This window comes from Phascolarctos cinereus, unplaced genomic scaffold (assembly GCF_003287225.1).
Source record: "Phascolarctos cinereus isolate Bilbo 61053 unplaced genomic scaffold, phaCin_HiC Scaffold_4;HRSCAF=312, whole genome shotgun sequence".
Lineage (NCBI taxonomy): Eukaryota > Metazoa > Chordata > Mammalia > Diprotodontia > Phascolarctidae > Phascolarctos > Phascolarctos cinereus.
In genome coordinates, this window is record NW_027555847.1 from 584,220,236 (window position 1) to 584,239,711 (window position 19,476).

Here is a 19,476-nt window from a genome sequence, read left to right on the forward strand (position 1 = left end):
TACATGGGTAGATGGATGGATAGACAGATGAGATGGATCAGTGTGGTCTGTTAATATTATTTCAACCATAACTAAACTAGAATTTTGACCCATTCTTCATGGAAATCAGGGGGAAACAAAACAAAATAAAACTTTTTTTTTGTAAAGTCAAACGACCAATAAGTTGGTCCCCAAATGTCTAATTCTCAAATTCTCTTTTCCTAAAAACTAGACAAAATGTCAGAGACCACTCTATCTCTGCCAAAAGATGTGATAAATGAAAATCGTTTAGAAGGATGCCTCTAAAAATGAAGCAACTAGGATGCTGGTTGATACAGATACCATTAGGGCAAAAATTTCCACATTTAACTTGCATTCACATGTCCTGGGAATAAAATCAGAACACCTTTACAGAGCCAGGCTAATTGAAAGACTCTAAGGCAAAATCTCTGACAGCCCAAATGCAATTAGCTCTGGGATGCTTCAAATGGCAGGCATAACATGAGCCCTGCATAACAGGACACAGAGAATGGAGTCATTGGAGACCTGCACCCCCATTCCATTTACTTACCAACTGTTAATAATGAGGGCTGGATGGCTGGCAAGAATATCCCATTATCTGTGAGGATAGGATTTTTTACAGTTTGAGACCTTTCAATAGGGCCATGTGAAAATATGATCCATTAGCAGGAGCAGAAAATAGTCTGCTTTCAGGATCACACTCTGATGAACCCTTTTGGGGAGAGGAATGAGTCTTTCAGGTATATTCCACATCATAACTAGCCTCCCTTAGAAAGTCTGAGATACTGAGGGTTGTCTGAATAGGAGACCTGCTCTGCTAGGCCTCTAATTGACTCAGTCTCTCCCCACTCAAAAGCCAGTATGCTTCTACCATAGCAGTTTTATCAGCACTTTTTTTTGCCTCTGAGGATACACTTTTTCATGTATTTTTAGTATGTATCCTTATATAGTTGTGAAGTTTTTATTGGCGGTGGTGGTGGGGGAGATTAAACTGGAAAATGGTGGTCTGGACACATGATTCCATATCATGCATGAGTATTTTTACCTTCATCTAGATTGCAAGACACAGGATTCAGTACAGTGCAAAGTAATGGATCTGGAGTCAGAACACCCCAATTTAAATCTCAGCTTGACTCCCTGTGTGACTGCACCTTTCTTGCTGTCAGTTTGCTCCCCCATAAAATGAAAGGATTGGAAGAAATGACCCTTAAGATCTCTCCCAGCTCAAAATCTATGAACCCATGAGATTTTCCTTTTATTATATAAATCTAGGCTTACCTACGGAGCTAGCATTTATATTATAGAGCGTTAAGGTTTATAAAGCACTTTTCAAATATTATTTCATATGATCCTCACAAAAACCCTGGAAAATAGGTATTATTATCATCACCATTATTATCATTATCATTATCATCCTCACTTTACAGATGAGAAAAGTGAGGCAAGCCAAGGTTGTGTTTTGCTTGTGTTAACACACCTGATAAGTGGATGAGGCAGGATTTGAACTCTCTGCTTATGACAATGGCTCAACACTGAATCTCCAATAGAAAACTAGAACCAGAGGGTGTCACTTGGGACTTAAAAAGGCCAAATATAGGGAAAAGGGGACTGGAAGAGAATAAGCCTTCACTAAGCATCTGTGATGAGTCAGGCACAGTGCTAAGCACTTTGCAAACGTTACCTCATTTGATCTCTCAACAACCATGAGAGGTTGATTGATATTATTATCCTCATTTTATAGTCTAGGAAACTGAGTAAAACAAATGAAGTGACTTGTCCAGGGTAATACAAGAGGATCATGACATCAGAAAGGTGATGCCATGACATAAAAACAAATTGGATTTAGGTGAGGGAAAGCTATACAAAATCACCAGTCTCACTCTCTCTTCTGGAGCCATCTGGGTCCAGGGGCAAGATATGGATCAGGATGACTGGAGGTGACCTCAGCTAAAATCCTACCTCCTACAGGAAACCTTCCCCAACCTCTTAATTTCAGCGCTTTCCCTCTTTAATTACATCCTACTGATCTTGCATACAGCTTTCTTTGTGTATACTACTACTTGTTTACCTGTTGTCTCTCCTTTAGACTACAAGCTCCATGAAGGCAAGCACTGTCTTTTTTGCTTCTTTTTGTATCCCCCAACACTTAGGACAGTGCCTGGCATGTAGTAGGAATTTAATAAATATTTAATGACAATATGTCCTGGTCATAGAGGAGGCAATCACCAATGGACGTAAAGAGTTTTTCAAATTTTAAAGAGCTTTATAAATAATGAATCTTCAAACTCCCTGGTGAGGAAAATGTGTCTACCAATGAGTATATTAGGAGCTGCTCTGAAATGAAAGAATTATTAGAGTTGCCTGGGGGCACTAAGAGTTAAACAAATTACTCAGGGTCACACAGATCATCTCAGCATCAGAGGCTGGACTCAAACCCAGGTCCTTTTGACTCCAAGCCAACACCACTAGCAGCTTACATCATCATATTTATATTGAATTACCAAGAAACAAAAACAAAACAAAAACAAAAAAACCCCAGTCATTTTATCTACCTGCACAGTAGTCCTCAGAACAGTAAATGAAAATACTAGCAGGATAGTTACATGTCCTGGGACTATTTACATCTGAATTCTAACCAATTAAAAAAATCATATTATTTTATTGTTATTTCTTGATGGATTAATTGCACTAAAGGTCATAAAATTACATAGTACTTTTTTACTCTGAAAAGCAATGCAAGTTAAAATATAGAAGAAGTTTAAAAATTCAGATATTAATTTACAATAATTCTAAAAGCAAGTTGGAATCATAGGATCATAACCTAGAGATAGAGAACATCTAGTCAAACTCCTAGGCCCAGAGAATTAAGTGACTTTTCCAATGCCACATGGCATGTGGTAGGGCCGTGATTTAAATCTAGGTTCCCCGATTCTAAATCCAGCATTCTCCATTGCACCACACCAGGACTATGAAGTTATACTTAACATAGTTATTACACTTTTAAATTATGACTCTATAACATGTGAAAGGCAATTGGGACTTTGGAGGTTATATTCCTAGGCTCTGAGGCCAAAATAAAGGGAGACAACTAGGCCATCCTATAAATGACCCACAGGTGTTACTATGAGTAAGAATGTGGGACTACATAACTCTCTCTGCGACATACTTTCTTCATATATAAAATGGGAGTGGCAGATGATATCTAAGATGGTGGCACAGACATTCTTCCAGTTTTCCCTGAAGCCCCAGACCTTTTTTTTTTCTATACTGACTCGAGGGAACTCATTCCTTGCTTTGTACCAGCCTTGCTCTTGTCTCCCAAAGACCTGGAAACCCTGAATTGTCTCCTCTCTGTGAGAAGAATAGGATCAATAAAAAATTAAACACCTCCTTGTATAAAGTAGGCCCAAGAAGGGAGCCCTTCTTCATGAGTAGAAAACTGTCTGGGTAGTACATATAGTCCAGAGGAACAGAAGCTCTTTAATCTATTTCCCCTGTTTCCTACCTTTCATGTCTGGAAGATTACCAAGAGCAAACCCTTCCCCTACAATACAATCTCCATCCTAGATCAAAGCCACTGTGGCCCTGCACTAATTATAACTTTAATCATCCCCGCCCCCCTCCGTCCTCACTCCTTCCAAAAACAGGATAGTACACTGAAAAAAAGTCTCCTCTCATCATTTCCCCTTTTTATCAACCCCTCTGTGACAAGTGTTCAGAAAGCAATAAAAGTCAGCTTATCTTTATTTGGAAACAAAATTAATTATAAAACTAGCGCCAGCAAGTAAATAAGGCTTACAAGAGTAGGAAGCTCCAAAATAATCAGGGATGCCTGTTACACAGGCAGCAGTGAACTGGGGTGACGGTGGGAGAGTAGAGATCAGAGATAAATTCACCAGTTCACAGTAGCACCATGAAGAATATTCAGGAAAACAGTACGTTGTGTCCAGGCTGATCACTCCTTCAGCAGATCAGTGAACCAGGTAAGAATCCAACGCTACACAATTAGAGTCAGTACTTGGTAGTAACTTTCTTCACTTGCAGTTGGCTCTCTTCTTTAGTGTGAGTCTACACCGTGCACCTCCTCTTTGAAGAGCTCTCAGATTCCCAAGTTCCTCTATCCTAGCAGTTTCCAGCTCCTATGATACTTCTCCTTTGGTCTGAGAAAACTATACTTCCAGCAACCAAGATGACTGATGAGATTATGTGGCACACATAGAGGATTGGTGGCCAAGGAAAGGCAGTAAGGAAAATTACAGAAGTCTTTGAACAGGATGAGTTAGAATAATCAATTTAAAATGAGAAGGGACCTTGGAAATCAACAGATTTCTCTTTACAGATAAAGATCCCTCGCTTTACAGATAAAGAAATTGAGGACCCATAGAAGTTATGATTTACTTGAGGTCAAATTGCTATAAGTGATATAGCCAGTATTTGAATCTAGATTATTCAATTCACTACATATTAATTATCAAAACCAATAACACTTAATAGGTTTAATTTATTGTTATATTAATTTCATTTATTAATTATTATGGTTATATCATTTATTAATTTCAATGAATGATTTTATAAGTATACCCATGCATATATATATATATGTATATATATATATATATATATATACACACACCCATTTCCTCCTTATATATGACCTAGCCCAGTTTTTAAGGCATAGTTATTATACTTGTTTAAAATTTGAGATGAGTTGGGGAGAATTTATTTCCTTACCCCTGGGTAGATGGTTTGGACTCTATTTACATCATTTTTGTATCCTAGAAAGGCAGTGTCAACCAGAACACGAGAGGCATGGAACAAAGTACTATTCGTAATACTGATGTGGCTGTTTCAACATCTTGGAACTATGACACTGGATGAGGCAAACTACCTTTTTCTCAAGGCAGTGGCTGTGACTAATTTTCCAATTGAGTATTTTATCTTAAAGTTTGCCAGTAAAGATTCTAGAATGGATTTCATATATGCTATCTCTACTGTGGCATGAAACCCATGGAGTGGATAATACAGTTGAAATTTCCCCCATTAAAGGAAGAGAAGTTAAACACATTGCCAGATAGGTTTTTTTGTTTTGTTTTGTTTTTAGGAAACAAAAAAAAGACATTTTCAGCTGTAGAACTGCGGGATGGTTTGTATACCTTTGTGTGCCCTCATGGATCATGGAGGTACCTGGTAGCAGGTTTCTGAATGAACACTATGTATTAGCATTTTCCATTATTAATTCAAAAAGTTTGTTGGGATTCTTGGTTTCTTTATCTATAAAGACAGTTTTAGTTGTTGTACCTCTGACACTTTTTTTAAAAGTTTTCTTAAAGTTAATAAGGCCTGAAGAAAATGTCTAGTTCTCCATTTTGTTGATCATATGGGCAAAGAAGATATAAAAATAGCTTAGGACATTAGTGGGGAGCTCCATAAGCCCCACAGAATTTTCTGGTCAACTCTTGCCTTTTACTTTCCTGTAGATTGACTTTAACTACATTGGGGGCTGCTTTTATCTGGCAGTTTTTGGATATGCTTATATTAAAGAAATTATTTATCTGACCCCCTCAGGCTCTGAGTGATCCATCCGTTGCATCAGATTTGGAACTACACATGGGCGAAAGGGCAAAGCTTTTCCATTTGCAGTCATCTAATAGGGTTCTGGTATAACACTGAAAGCAGACACATCTTTATTGCAATAAATGTAAAGATATGCATTTGGCTTAAAAAAAAAAACTTAGCTTCACAAAGGTAAGATAGCAGAAGTATGGTTAGACAGAAGTTTGACAAATATCTGGTCCTTTCAGCCTCAGATTAGAAACTCAGTAGGAGTCAACATAGTGCTATGGTATCCAAAAGAAGCTCATACAATCTAAGACGGCCAAAACTTTAAAAAATGTCAACATATGAATTACTGGTTTCAATTTTGGGATGCCATAGTTTAGAAAGGACATTGATAACTTGCAAAATATCCAAAGGGGAAGAAAGAGGACATTGAAGATCCTTGAGTCCTTGTTATATGGGGATCTCTTTGAAGGAATTAGGTATACTTAACCTGGAGAAGAGAAGAATTAAAGGAGATAGTGATATCTGTCTTCAAATATTTGAAGGTCTTTATGTGGAAGAGGGGTTGGTTTGAACCTCTGCAAGATAGCATGGTATATTAAAGACTTGGCTTCAGAAAGATTTGACTTCAAGTCTCATCTCTAACATGTTGACCATATGAGCCTAGACAAGACCTCTCTGTGATCACAGACAACTCTCTAAGGCCATATTACAGACCGTTTGATCGGCTAATTTTCATTAGTAAAGGGACTTTCCTCATTAGAAATTCCTTACACCTGTGAAATCACAGCTCTTGAAGATATATTTGGTCTTGGAGGAAGTACTATAAGTAGGTTCAGAGGAAAATTTAGAATTGCTATCAGAAAAAAGCTTGCTAATAATGAAAGTTATCCAAAAATAGGATGGGCTGCTACAGGAATTGGTAAGCTCTCTCCCATTAAAGTTTTCCAACTCTAGATGGCATTGCATTGGATATAATGTAATGGAAAAAAAATTTTTTTGAGTGTGGTTGGACTAGATGGTTGCTACAATTTCTTCCAGTGCTAAAATTCTGTGTTTCTGTGAACTTCTGTGGGTTCAGGACATTTCTGCAATGGGGAAACACTTGAGCAAAAAACACAGTTGGAACAGCACAAGATAAATTTGGAACCAAGCTAACAGATGTATGCTAGGCTTGGCTTATCAAAGGTGAACTAAATACAATCAACTCACTGCATTCCTAAAGGCCATTTAAATCTAAATCTCTCTCACCCTTTCTCCCAATTTTACAGGTAAGAAAGCAGACTTAGGGAGGGAAAGAGACTTTCCTAAGGTCACTTGCCTAATAAATAGCAAAGCCAGGATTTAATCCAGGTCCCCTGAATTCCAGTTCAGCATTCTTTCGACCACGTGACACACACTTAGAGCTAACAACTGTCTTGTTGGCAGTGGATAATGCCATCTTTATAAAGGAAGGACACAACGAAATAATCCCCTAGTGTCTTGTACAAGTATGGCTTTCCCCAAACCTAATTTAGTCTCTGTATGGTTTCAGCTCTGGAGAGAATAGAGCTCAATTTCTCTTAAGGATAAGATAATAATTTATTGTTGAACATTTTCATACTCATGAGTGATGGGTTCTTGAAGAGGAGCTGTTATGAATGAAATTCATCTTTAAGGTTGACCAATTTGAAATTAAACTTTAAAAAAAATGCAGAAAATTTCAACTCTTTTAAATGAGAAATGACCTAATGTTTAAGTTGAGTTTTACAACCCTTTTTTTTAAAGTAGGCTACAGAAAAGCCAGTATGTTCAATAAAATAAAATATCCCAGTCACCTACTATAATTAAAACAAGTGAACCAAATGATTTACTGTTTAGCAGTAAAAATCCCCCTGTATGGGAGAGAGAGGGTGAGAGAGAGGATGCCTGATCTCCAGCCAGCAGTGCTCCAGCTTTGGAGCCTCTCTCTGGGGCCTGAAATCAATCCGCCTGCAGTGTTTGGTGGATAAAAAGGGGGTACAATGAGTACTTCCTTGAGGTCAGAGGGTCACCGCCCTGTAGTATAAGACTTTAGAAGGTGCTCTGCAAGCTATTTAAAACAGCAGGAACCTCAAGTATCCTCCCATATCTCTCATAAGAAAGAACTATCTACTACAAAATCAGTTTACATGCATGGGCTGGAAACAATCAAATCTGGGATTGGAGATAACAGAGTAGCTGCCATGGAGTCCGTAAGAAATTGCTTCCACATTTGCTTCCCATTCACACAGATAACCCTGGCCTAACCCATAAATCACCTTTTCCTTGTTAGCGGTGTCTACAAGAGCTGGCCTGTGGCTTTCCACATGCTTTCCTGGTAAACGACTCTAGATTGCAAAAGTCTCCTTTCCCTGTCAGTTAAAATGTCACCTTTCACTTAGGTACCACTGGGGTGTCTTAACTCTAGGGAGGGGAGCAGTCAATGGAGAAGAATGTATTGAATATGTATAAATAAGAATTTTTTTAAAAGTATATATACATACATATACACATACACACACACACACACACACACACACACACACATATTCATTAAGGGAGATTTTCTTTTCCAAAGCTAGAGGGAGTGAGTGATAAGAGGTACAGGGCAGCAGTTGCCCATGAAGGTATTTATAATTTACATGTTAATTTACACAGGGCTAGTTTGCTTTTCTGCCACAAATGCACAGTTACCATGGCAACTACAACATTATAGAAACATAATGCTATTTTTAATATAAAGAATAACTTCTGAAGAAAAATGACTGCAAAATCCCAAGCCCCACCCCAGTGCCCAGTGAAACCTCAGAAAGTTTAATTTCTAAAGGGTAGATGTGAACAAATCTAGCTTGTTATGTATATGTTCCCACACACATTTTTCTATCCTAGAATTTATTTTAAATGGTATTTGTTTGTGAAAACAAAACTTTATCATCATCATCGTCATTGTTTGGCTGGGCAGGATGGTATGATAGATAAAGGGATGTCCTTGGAGCGAGGAAGACTTGGTTTCAAGGCCCGCTTCTGATATGTACTAGATTATGTGACCCCTAGCAAGTCACTGGACCTCTCAAGGCCTATACTCAACTCTATAAGACTATGTTACAAGAGCTGTAGGTCTGTATCAGTGCTGTGAAGTTTCACAAGAGGCAGTTTCCTACAGTGATGAAATTACAGATCCATCACCCCACCTCTTCCCAAAAAGTTTTGTCTCTAATTGTGTAGTACGATTAATAGAGAGTCAGCTATGGCACAGTGGATAGAAAACTTGCTCTGGAAACAGAAAAACCTGGGTGAAAGTTCTTCAGCCTCTCAGTGCACTAGGTCAGTAAGACTTTAAGTTATAGAGGAGGTGATGGCCTACATTAGTTAAAGGCAGTTTTCCCATCAGAGAGTTTCCTATATCAATGAAATCATATATACCTATCCCTATCTCTATCCCTATCCATATGCTATTGTAATTAATAGTATCAACTCCTCCTCTATCCAATCCCTCACCCCACCCCAGAATATGAGAAAGTAAATCTGTGTCAAGAGGGATCATTCACATGAAATGGTTAAAGTTGTATGTAATGCATAGATATTACCTTTGCCATGATGTGTTCATTAAACCACAATGTAACAAAACTGTATTGATTTATGTAAGGAAATGAATAATACAAGATTCTGAATTGTCCTACAGGTTGGGGCAACGTAAATGGACCCATAGAGTTAATCCATGGAAGTGTGCTCCCTATGATCCTCAGAGTAATCTAGAACTTGCAAAACTCTGAGATTTAAGCTGATTCATTAGGCTTAGACTGTGTAGAATTCCCTTGGGGTTTTACTTGTTGCAAGGTAGGATGGGGTGGACTCCTTATCACTGGAGACTTTTAAGTGGGCGGTGAATTAACAACTTGTGGAGGATGTTGTAGAGTGGCTTCCTGTGCAGGTAGAGGTTGGACTAGATGGTCTCTGAGCATCCTTCCTTCTCTGAGATTTTGTGATGCTAAGTACCTAGCAATGGTGCTGAGTTTCTTCTCTCCATGAATGTTCTTCCCCATGGCCATTGGGCATATTGTCACTGTTGCTAAAAGTATGAAGGGACTCACATGTAGACTACTTTAGACCAGCTATATCTAGCAAGTAAAGGAAGTGCCTCGATTTCTTCAATTAGAGGATTATGAAAATATTCTTTCTGACTTATGACTAACAATGAATTCATTTCTGTGAATTTTTGAATAATAATTCACCCTACACACAGCTGCTACATATAAGAGCTAGTAGGGACTTCTGCATTATCAAGAGCCTAGATTCTGGATCAATCACCTCATTTGACAGATGAGGGAACTGAGAACAGTTAAGAGCCACAATTGAAGCCCAGATCCTGACTCTAAAACCAGCCCTCTTTATGCCTGAGAGATAAGCTAGCTTCTTTATTTGATAGATAAGGAGACTGGACAAAAAGTTAAGCTACTTTCCAACAATGACCCACTAAGTTCAATAATAAAAATTCTATTGTAAGAATGATGATTCTTGAAACCAGTAGGGCAGTTTTACTGAAAAAAAAAAGTTCAATCAGTCAGCTGATACTGGCATCAACTTTTGTTTTGCCAAAAAAATAAACATGTTACACACCACTACCTTCTAAACCAACTATACAAATCAGCACTGGCTTACATGCATAGCAGTTAAGCTATAATAAATCAGGACAATCCTAATGAGAATTAGGTTGTGTGTCTCATGGAAATTAGGCAGCTTTCCCATTTTCCCATTGAAAAGTCCCAGACTAGACTTTCCTGGTTAAAGACTGAATGTTATCTGATTTCAGGTTCATTTATTTGAGTGGACAGTTAGCTTTACCTCAATCAATGGGTTCTTGAGCACTGACAAAAATCAATGTAAAACCTTAGTTAAGTGGCTAGTGTATCAAAGACATTTGTGCAGATTCAAGCTCAACACATAGAGACCGTTTGCATTTTACACTCAGAATGCTGAACTAACAATGACTGCCAAGTAAAGAGGAATTGAATTAGGTCACATCAGCCAGAAAAGTACCTAAGCTTGTAGGGCTTCCAAGTAAATTGTATTTGATTTAAAAATTAATTAAGGTAGAGATCCCTAATCTAAAGGATGGATGGTCACTGTTGTAGTTGTTGTTTGATTTTTATATGACACCCATTTACGGCACAAGAAGTGGGGAGAAGATAGCTAGGAACAGTAAGCAATGAGGTTTGACAGATTGTGGTTTTTTTTGAGGGGGGGGAAGGGGTTGTAGGTGTTTCTGTCCTTTTAATCATCATTAGGGAAATAACACCTTTATAAAGGAAATGGCAAACCACTCCAATATCTTTGCCAAGAAAATCCCAAAAGGGGTCATGAAGATTCGGGCATGACGAAAAATGACTAAACAACACTAAAACAACTTGATGCCATAATGACTAGTGCTCATAAAGTACTCCAAAGTTTACACAATGCTTTTTCCACCCTGTGAACCTCACTGAAAGCCTGTAAGGTAGGTCTCATACGTATCATTTTCTCCGTTTAACGATATGAGAAAACTGAGGCTCAAAGAGATTCAGTGATAGTAATGGTTGCATTATTAGTGTCATAGGTGGGATTTGAGCCCAAGTCTTCCTGGCTTCTTGTATAGCATACTATTAATACTATACTGCCTATATTCACTTGGCTAATGAAAATACTGTCAAGTATTACTGTCAATACATATCAAGACCACGTTAATATATTTACTGAATCAAAGCTGGAAGGGACCTCAGAGGTCATGCAGTTCAACCTCCTCATTTTATAGAAGAAAACACTAAGTCCAGAAACATTATTTGATTTGCCCAAGGTCTCTCAGGCAAAGTACAGGAACCAGGATTTGAATTCAAGTTCTGTGACCCCAAATCCAATGGAAATCCCTTTCTATCATGCTTTCTCTTTCACAGGCTTTTGGGGGGGTACTCTTTGCTTAAGCCTTCATGCAAGTGGTGACATGGCCTGATGTACAAGATTTTCCCAAAGTAAATGCAAAAGGAGAAGGTAAGAAAACTCCAAGCTATGCCAGTCTTCTACAATAGGTCTTATCTCCCTCTCCTGATCCGCATCCTGTTAATGCAATGATCTCAACAACCATAATATAAAGGCTAGTCTTGATACATCAGCCCAAGAGTTTTGAGCATCCTTGCTTTGATCTATTTCCTTCAGGCAAACATAGAATGGGAGAGGTGGCTAACTTCCTGTTCCCTCAGGGGAATTACCATGCCTCCTTGATTATGATACCACCACCCCCCCTTTCCAGTACATCTACAAATTGTCTGTTTGACAAAATCAGAGAAGCTAATAACATCTCAATCTGCTTTAATGATAATATCATCTTTCAGGATGTGGAAGAAACAACAAAGGGAATCTCTGATTCTCACTAAGAGGGAGGAAGTGGCTTATGTGGTGGAGAGTATAGGAACCTCGAATGGAATGAGCCCTCCATCTTATAGTCAGTGATAAAGAGAAGAAAAGCCAGATATAGTCTCTAATACATGCACTCTAGATTTGAGAAGGAGAGATTTCAAAGGAAAGGCAGGTAGCATTTCACAAGGTGAAAATAGCAAAGAAGGAATAGCAAACACTGAAGAACGAAATTCTGAAGACACACAGGAGAAGAAATCTGGTGGTAAAAAAGGGAATTTGCCTAGAGACTAATGTAGATACATCAAGGATTCATCAGGCAACTTAGATTTTTTAAAAGATACCTACAGAGTATGTAAGTAAAGACAGGTAAAAGAGTATGAATTAAAAAAAAAAAGAATGACATTATAAGGTTTATTAATCTGAAGTATACAAATAAAAGAATAATCCTAACACCATGAAAGTAAATGACTGATCAGACAACAGCCTTATGAATTGGAAAATTAAGTTTTCACTATGTACTCCTAAGGGCCTAAAATTTCTTTGCCAGAGTTTCAACCCTGTAGCCTAAGGCTTTGATATCAGTCCAAATGCAAATACCCCAAGAAAAAGATCACGATTTAGCCTATCATCAGTTCTTTATGTAAAAGTACTGTTAAAATCACCACACCCCATTTTAGCCTTGATACCTTAATTAGTCTTAATTAAGTAAGAATGCTGTCTCCATCAATTAATCTTAGGCTTAAAGTAAAAACTCCTTGAATGCCTTTTGATGGAGTAAAATGACACCGAGCAAGACGTCTGTTTCAGGTGGACGTGGGATTTCATTACACCTTCTAGTGTCTGTAAAAAAAAAAAAAACATCCTGTTATCTGGAATATGGTACTTTTCCAGACCCCAGATCATGGAATTCTAGTTGAACCCCTAAGGAAGAATTGCCTGTAAGTAGGAAGGAGATGCTTCCGCTTAGACCTTACCTGAGTTCTCTTTCTCTTATGTGACCAGAGGGAGATGGTACAGTTTTGAAGGGTCCAGAAGTTGTAGGACTTCCCATCTTTTCATCAGTATCCCAAACATCATCTCTGGATCATCTAGCAGCAGTGTAGGCATTGACAGGCAAGGACAAAATGGACTCACAAGTCTAGAAGGAACTCCTCATGTGTCTAAGAGGAACTTCTTAATCATCCCACAAATGGGAGAAAAGGACTTTTAACAACCTGTGAGTTAATTCTTCGTCACATGTGCTTTCTAAACTTGATCCTACTTTCTCTTAGACTCTGGATATATTTGTGGGATAATGTTTTATATCAGTTGTTTTTACTGTTAAAATCTTAGTAAACACCCTCTTTCTACAAGATACTTAGAGATGGCTGATTAAATTATTCTCAACTGATAATCTTGGGGGGAGAGCACACTGGTGGCAGTTAAGTTAATGTCATTGAAAGATGATGAAAATCTTCACTAACCCCTCAGGGAGTACCCCTAGAATCCTAAGGGGTGAGTTGCACCTGCCTACCTCTGGGAATCCAACTCATCTTTGAGAGTAGGAGTTGTGATTGTAGAGTTTGCAGGAGCTATATTTCTACCTTACCATCCCTGATGAATCGGTGACCAGGTTTTGTTAAGAGTGAGGGCAAAGCAGAGAAAAAACAAACAAACATGATGAGTACCCTGGGGGAATTAAAGGGTACCAAAGAGAAGGGTACCTCAGAATATCTAAAGAATGGGGGCCTGAAAACGAATTTCACCTAATTCACAATTTTGCCAAGGGCCAATCCTGGGACAGATGAACCAATTCAGCACAATTTTCTATGTAATTGGGTTATATATACTAACTGAATGAAATTGCAAAAGATATGCATTTTTTTTTCCTGAGTGTTGGTCCTATCTAGGAAATAAGAGCAGGAAAGTTCAGAATAAATACTTGAGAAACAGCTTTGAAATTTACCTATGAGTCTCATGAACATAAACATGAACATGAAAAGATTTAGTTCACTAAAATTCTTCAAAGGATTAAATACTAGTCTTTTTCTCATCTTTTAGTATTTTCATTTATTCTCAGTTACATGTAAAGACAATTTTTAATATTCTCTTTAAAAACTCTGAGTTCCAAATTTTTTTCTCTTCCTCCCTCCCCATCCCCCCCATTGAGAAGGCAAGCAATTTGTTATAGACTACATGTGTGTAGTCATGCAAAAAATTTCCAGAATAGTCATGTTGTAAAAGAAAACATAGACCTTCCCAAAAAAATCAAAAAAGTTTTTTTTTAAATTATGCTTCAATCTGTACTCAGACACCATCAGTTCTTTCTTTGGGGGTGGACAGCATTTTTCATCATAAGTCCTTCAGAGTTATCTTGGATCACTGTATTGCTGAGAAGAGCTAAGTCATTCATAGCTGATCCTCTTACTAATATTGCTGTTACTTTGTACATGGTACGTTTCACTTTGCATCAGCTCATCTAAGTCTTTCCAGGTTTTTCTGAGAGCATCCTACTCATCATTTTTTTTTTTTGCCCAGGCAATAGGGTTAAGTGATTTGCCCAGGGTCACACAGCTAGTAAATGTAAAATATACGAGGCAGGATTTGAACTCAGGTCCTCCTGACTCCAGGGCTGGTGCTCTATCCACTGCACCACCTAGAGCTCCTTACTCATCATTTCTTATAGCACAATAATATTCCATCATAATCATATACCACAATTTATTCAGCTATTCCCCAACCAATGGGCATCCCCTCAGTTTCTAATTCTTTGTCACCATAAAAGAGCTTCTATAAATATTTTTGTACATAAAGGTCCTTTTCCTTTTTTAAAATCTCTTTGGGGAAACAGACCTAATAGTGGTATTGCTAGATCAAAGAGTATTCATGGTTTTATAGCCCTTTGGGCATGGTTTCAAATTGCTCTACAGAATGGTTGGATCAGTTCACACCTCCACCAACAATATATTAACATCTCATTTTTCCCACATCCCCTTCAACACTTACCATTTTCCTTTTCTGTCCTATTAGCTGATCTAATAGATATGAGGTAGTACCTCAAAATTGTTTTAATTTCCATTAAATATCTAGTCTTACCTTTCAGAAAGCAGCTCCAAATTTATTAACACATCTTCGCATTTTTCCAGTGAGTAAGCTACTATTTGGAGGGACTTGGAGAAGGCAGAACTTAAAATCAGCAGTGGTTCCCAAACCTAGTTCTGATACTTTTTAGCCGTGTGGTCCTGAGCTATGGGTCAATTGCTCAGGATCACACGGCTAAAAAGTATCAGGACTAGGTTCTGATGTTTCAGTTTCTTTCTCTGTAAAATGGGAATGATTACATACTCACTACCTACTTCACAGGGTTGTTGTGAGGAAAGTACTTTGTAAACCTTAAAATGCTATGAATATGTAAGCTATCGTGATTAACTCTTTCACCATGATGTAGAGGAGAAGTAGCTGGTCTCTGAACCAAAGCTCCTAGGTCTAAGTCTCACCTCTGACACATACTGACTAAGACCAAATCTTAGAACAAATCACTTAAACTATCAGTGCCATAGGCAATTCTCTAAGACTATAAATTGCAAAAAGATAATAATCTGCATTGGTAGAGGGAGTCAACTCACTGAGCACTTCCCTATATTAATGAAATCTCAGTTCCAACCCTTAGCACTAGCCCCTATAGTGCAGAATACTACCAAAATACCTCAAAGGCTTAACATCTTTCCATGGCATAACTTTAGCTAAATCAGCGGAGGGAATTTCCAATACTAGGCACTCTCACACAGATAAAATTGCATATCTGGGCAAAAAAAGTTCTTACACATAGGCAGAATCTTTTGCACACATCATAAATCACTTCATGAGGATCTATCATGCACTACTTATGTCTTCTCAATCTCATTGTACACATCTGTGTCATTTTTCATATATATGTATATATATGTGTATATGTGTGTAAATATATATGTGTATGTAAATATATATACATATATACACACACACATATACATATACATACATACATATATATACATATATATACATATATGTATACATATATATGTATATATATACATATATGTATACATATATATGTATATATATACATATATGTATACATATATATGTATATATATATATATATTACTTAGTTTAGGGGGTTGCTATGGCCAAAAGTATTTCATTACCAAGAGGTGACCCCCAACCTCTTGGTGATGTGCCCCTAAGAAGTCAGTTTGGTTGGATTTAGAAATCATACTTGTTCCTTTTGGGGACCTATACTCAAAGCCTTTCTATTCTGGTAGAGGGGTGTATGGAGTGTTCAGGAAAGTCTAGCACCTCTGGCGTGAGGGCTACTAAGGTCTTTTCAGGGCTTCTTATACACCTTTGGTGTCTATCTTTCATCCAATTCTCACCCATGGCCCAAGAAACTGTAGCACACACAGTGGCCACATTCCAGTAAAACCGTTTCAGTAGATGAGCTAAGACAGGTTGAGGGTAACCAACAGGCTTCCAATCCATTGGTGAGTTAAGGGGATGTCTATCCCAATCGCGTGGATACTCTCCTCCCACCCCCACCCCCACCCCCAACAGAACAGGAAGATGAAAACAATTTGTTCCAGTGAATACGAAGGCAGATGAAGCAGGTGCTGTGGAGTGCTTATAGCTTGGTCAGACATCAAAGATGCCAAGGTCATCTACTGCATCCCAGGCCATCGCCAGTCATCTTGACTTTTGTCCTGCCACTGGACTTCAAAGACTCTGGAAGACAGAAGGAGGCTGACAACTTTGTGCAACTCTACCTCACTTAAATCCAATTTATATCCAGGTCATCACCTGTGATGTCACTGGGCCTCTTTGAAACAAAGGACAAAAAAAAAAGCCTGGTAGAAACTGTCAGAGGTTGTGTTCTATCAGCATAGCCTTTGAGAACATGTGATCTCCTCCAGTGGTCAAAGGAGTAAACTGCTAAGCTCTTTTAGTGAACCCAACATTGTCATGAAAGCAAAGGCTGATCTGTTTAATATCAACTGATACCAGTATTGCTGTGTGGCAGGACAATGTAGAATGCCACTGCCTTCAAAGAACCAAAGGTGCATGTCACATGGAGGGTGATGGAAAGGTGCATGGTGGATGAAATGTACCATATAACCAATGAGAACGTCTGAGGAAGAACAGGAGGAAAGATGCCATCAAGAAAATATATCATAGGAAGAGAAAATGAGTTGGTCATGTGACAATTAGACAGCAACAGTGCTTCACTGGTTCCCATAAAGTGTCAGAAGAAATTGAAGACGGTCTCCAGTAGATTGGGAGCAACCTCTTGTAGTGACCTTTTGGGAAAACATAATCAAGCATTGCACAGGATGAAGGGGCAGCTAGGTGGCACAGTGGATAAAACACCAGCCCTAAAGTCAGGAGGACCTGAGTTCAAATCCAGCCTCAGTTGACACTTACTAGCTGTGTGACCATAGGCAAGTCACTTAACCCCAATTGCCTAAAAAAATAAACACACACACACAACAACAACAAAAGAATTGCACAGAATGGCAGGTTTGGATGGGGTGCAATCTGCAACATTGGAGGGAAATCTCAAATCGATATGACCATATATACATTTAAGTATTTGAGTGTGATTGCTTCATGTCCTTAAAAGTGAAGGAAAAAAAAGAGGAGTAGAAAAGGAAAGACCTATACACAGAAAGTGACTAGCCCTAGAACTTGTGAAGAAATCATGTTAATACTCATTAGCTGTGGCTGAGTTACACATAGTGAATGAAGCTTGGTCTTTGTACACAAACTTCCTTTGGGACCCAGGCAGAACACATTTACCTCCCCTCCAGTTTTAACAATATTGTTAAGAAATCACTTATAAGAAATTGCCGGGAACACTTTGGGGAATTGCTAAATAATTCTGCAGTAGTGCAGTTCAGGCATCTTAAGTGCTGGACTATATGGGGTCCCAGTTTAATTTTTTTCCATGAAACATGAATAATGTCACTGCTGTCCTCCTAAATAAGCTGTAAAATGAAAATGGATGCTCAAAGCTTTCATGTTGTTAAATTAAATTTTAATAAGTTTTTGTATAAAGGATATATTACTTAACACAAGGAATATATTTCTCAAAACACTCTAGTAGAGGGGGAAACTACAATAGTAATTATTCTTTTCCTTTGTTTTTCAAGACATGAAATCCTTTCCAGAATAATTCTCTTTAGAGGGTTTGCAGTTGCTTTGGTTTTGGATTTTTTTTTGGTTGTTTTTGTTTTTTTGCTATAATACCGTATTTTGTTTTTCAAGGGTTATGTTACGAGAGGCATGCTGTAAAAATCCAGAGATGCTGCCAGTAATTAGGCAGCTGGGTGGCCTAGAAATCTTCTCCATTACACTTTTGTTTCTTTGCCAGTTCTGCCTGTTCTCTCTTGAAAGAAGGGTTTGTTTTTGTTTACATAGCCCTTACAGGCAGAATGAATAAAGCTCTTTTCACTTGCCAGACTCTTCTGATAAAGCTCTGTCAGCCACATTTATAGACTTGGGGCTCTGCCTTCTCAAGAACCAAGGGCCTTGCTTGGGACCCCCATCAATATTTAAATCACTATAAAACCAGATGAATGAATGCTGATGGACAGCGTTTGGTTTGTGGAGTGGGCAAAGTCTATTCACAGATGGATGTGTGCTTGCATTCATTCGTATGTATTCAGGCTATTAAGAGATGCATATTGCAGCTTTTTTAGCAAAGCAATTCCGAAGCATGCATGAGAATAGTTAAGGTAGTATGACTTCAGGACCTAGGATAAATCAAAAAGGGGCCTCAAAGACACATAAGTGCTTCATTTTCTCTTCTCTTGCCCCCTAATGGTGGTTTTCATCAAAATTTGTTTGTTGAGTGAAAAATCTAATAGCAATAGGTAGAGTTCAGATTCTCTTATTCTACTGTTTAAGTGAAAGTATAAGTTATGGGAGGTACCACAGAATAATAAAGTACCATAGATGCCATCAGGAGTACCCAGTTATAGCCCACCTTGGATCCTTAAGAATATGCTACCTTTGCTAAGTCACATAACCTCTTTGGGGATGTTTCTCATCTGAAAAAAATGGGGATTATACTAGGCTTGTACCCTCATCATAGGTTAAATGAGATAAAGAATGCTGCAGACTTCAGCGTGTTATATAAATTTCACTTACTATTAGTGTAGATATGGCAGGAGATAGAAGTACTATATACACTAATAAATGTTTGTGACACCAGTGATGGTTTTGTGGGTTGCTAGGATTTAAAAATATATATCTTTAAAGTATATCCATCAGAATAATACCCAGTAAGCTGGGATTCAATCCCCATATCTGGTGATTTCAATGATCTTTAATAAAATGTTACTGAAAATGATATGCAGTATTATCTCATGGAATGATCACAATCAGGAAGCAATCTAGCTTATAACTAACTATATAACTCTTTAAAAATAGCTCCTTCCAGGATTACTAAATGCCAGCTTCTTTCTGCTTTCTTCCTCCTTGAACACTCTGAAACACTGCTGATCACCACTT